General features: G+C 60.5%; 1 protein-coding gene across 3 annotated transcripts in view; it reads left to right on the top strand.

Annotated features, from left to right (window-relative positions):
• The first annotated feature begins 1,164 nt into the window (after nucleotides 1-1,164).
• The window catches only part of LOC119317689 (uncharacterized WD repeat-containing protein C2A9.03-like), a 5,716-nt gene continuing 4,204 nt past the window's right edge, over nucleotides 1,165-2,676 (top strand). For 2 of the 3 annotated variants that reach the window (XM_037592175.1, XM_037592174.1), the window contains exon 1: nucleotides 1,165-1,377. The gene's annotated coding sequence lies outside the window, so the exon portion shown is untranslated. The remainder of the gene's footprint in view (nucleotides 1,378-2,676) is intronic. The other variant, XM_037592173.1, reaches the window with a different exon arrangement.

Genomic DNA, 2,676 nt, shown 5'->3' with positions numbered 1-2,676 from the left:
GATGAAAAAGAGCCTCCTGGGGGCGAGCCGGCGCTAGATTGGCGCGTGGGGGCAAGCGGGTTCCCAGCCGCTCGCCCCAGGGTCGCCCCGGACGCACATTTTTTTTTAATTTTAAAACATATGAATTCGGCAAAGTTTGGCCAAATTCGAAATAAATTCGGCTAACTTGACATTCATATTAAACATGTTCGGCGTTTACATAAATTATTTTAAAAAATACATCTATGGGGCGAAGAAGTCGCTGAGCACTGTGAAGTCACCGACGTCCTCCTCGTCGTCGGCGGCCTTCTCCTTCTTGATGGAGCGGCAGCCCCTGCTGGACCCCTGCCTGGCGTCTCCAAGGCGGACCGGTGGTGGCGGCGGCGCGTCGTCGTCGTCGCTGTCGTCGAGGACGACGACGCCTCCTTCGTCCCGGCCGCGGCGCTGGGCTTCGAAGCGCTCGAAAGTGGCGATCTGGCGCTGCAACTTTGTCTGTGCCCAGTCGTCGCGCGCCCACTTCAGGGCCGCCTCGTCGTCGAGCTCCTCCTCCTTGATGCCGCCGGCGAGCCCGAAATGTTGGCCTCGAACAGAAGCCACGCCTCGACGACTGGAGCGAGCGGCGGCCGAAGCCGTTGGTCGCCGGGGAAGCGCTCGGCCATCGCTGGAGAGGGAAGGAGGAAAGGGGAGGACGAGGGAGGTAGAGCTCGGCGACGCGGACGGGAAAGGGTAGAGCTCGGCGACGTACTGGGGGAGAGCAGAGCTCGGCAGCGGCTAGTTTGGGCTCGGGATGGTGTGGCCAGCGGCGAGGGGAGGCGTCGCCGCGCCGCCCGTGACGCGCCGGCCCATGAGGAATCAATGAAAGGCTGCCGCCGTTTAGCCTTCCATTGATTCCCCGCGGGAAACCGAGACGCGCCGAGGAAGACGAGGCTGGCCCGTGGCTCTTTCGCGCCAAAACAGTTCGCCCTGGCATCCCCGGGCGCCCCCCAGCGTGTCGGGTTCGGCCTGGATCCGCCGACGTCAGTTTCGGCCTAAACCGGCGAAAAACAGACTATTGAAGACGTGACTGGATCGATTTTTTAATGCCGGCGCGACAAAATGGTCGGAGGAGGGTCACTGATGGGGGCGTGGCTGGAGATCTTACCGGTGACCTCTTCCAATCGCCCAGATCAACACCAACGTGACCGAAATGCCCCCGCCACCCCATTGCTTCTTCCGAGGCGCTATCGCCGCTCCGCTTCCGCTCCCATCCATCTAACTGACGAACACGCAAACATGAGTACAAATTGGAAAACAGTCTACTGTTCGGGAGGGAGGAGAGAAGGAAGAAGCCGCTCCGCCAACGAGCAGTTCCTCACACTTCCGGGAGAAGAGAACCCATCTCGGGCGACGTCTTCTGAGGTACAGTGTGTCCTGTCGCGCCCTCCGTTTCTCCGTCGTTTTTGGCGATCCTTCTGTGAAATTTCCCCGCGGCGGGGAACCGCGATCGGCTCGATCAGGGGTGAATCTGGGTGGTGGGCGGGTTGAGGTCGCGGCTCCTAGGGTTTGGGGCGGCTAATCATGCAACTGTTGGCTCTCTGTTCGATCCGTTTCCCCGTGTTGACTTAGTTCAGTTCACATCGTGTTTGCTTATGATTGTCCGTAAGTGTCCAGATGTTCAGAACCTGCTGATATGCTGTGGTGCTAATAGAAACTGCGCGGAGAGCCGCTAGATTTGTAGTAAGAGCAACTTCAATGGGGCGATCCATTTCGTCTGCGGCCGTCCGTTTGGGGCGGCGCGGACAAAAAAGCCGGCCCAACGCGCCGACCCAAACGGACGCGCGTCCGCTTTCGTCCGCCTGCGGACCCATTCCCGGCCAATTTTTAGCCTGATTTGCGTCGGCGCGGACACAAGACGGACACGCGCGTGCTCGCCCTCTTTCCTCACCGGGCCCGCTTGTCGGTGGCACTGTGGATTCACACCCTTCGCCCGCCTGCTACCGCCAGCCATTTTTTCAGTACGTAGATAGTTCTAGCGTACACAGATAAAAGAAAAGGACCACTACTTGTCGCTTTCTGACTCCGACTCGGTAATGTCCTCCTCCGACGTCTGAAGGTAGGCGTCAGCAAGTTGCTCGTCTTCAAAGTCCCAACCCGACGTTTCTCGTAGCTTCAGTTTCAATTGAGCTGCCTGCTTCCGCGAATGCTTGTCCTCCCGATAGGCGGCTCGCTCCCTCCTCCTCGCGTCCCTCTTCGATCTCAATTGCTTGTAGAACTGACGCTCGTCGACGATGTCCTGCGGGAAGCCTCCGCGCCACACCACCAAGGCTTCCACGTCTTTCTCTGCGATGGCGAGGCGATGCTGTCGCCTCCGGTGGACACGACGATCCTCGTCGGTGAAAAGCCGCGGGAGAGGCGCCAGATCCTGCGCCCGCTGGCTCGACACGTTGGGAAAATTCATATCCCGACGAGGCCTCAGGAGGCGCCACGCCGCCGAGTCGTGCGCGCGGGCCGGCTCCTCTACGGTGTTGAAGGTGCCGAGGACGAGACGTTTCTCGCAAAACCAGATCTCGGAGGAGAATGCGCCGGAGCGGCGCTCGCGGACTCCGCGAAAATCCGAAGCGCCCAGGCGGCGGATCGACATGGTGGCGCAGAGGCGGCGAGAGTGGGGGGCGGACAGAGTGTGGAGGGAGCGCCTTCTTTATAATGAGCGCCGGCCGC

Source organism: Triticum dicoccoides, chromosome 6A (genome assembly GCF_002162155.2).
Source record: "Triticum dicoccoides isolate Atlit2015 ecotype Zavitan chromosome 6A, WEW_v2.0, whole genome shotgun sequence".
Taxonomy (NCBI): domain Eukaryota; kingdom Viridiplantae; phylum Streptophyta; class Magnoliopsida; order Poales; family Poaceae; genus Triticum; species Triticum dicoccoides.
The sequence above is the reverse complement of the archived record's forward strand: the minus strand, read 5'-3'. Positions and strand labels throughout refer to the sequence as shown.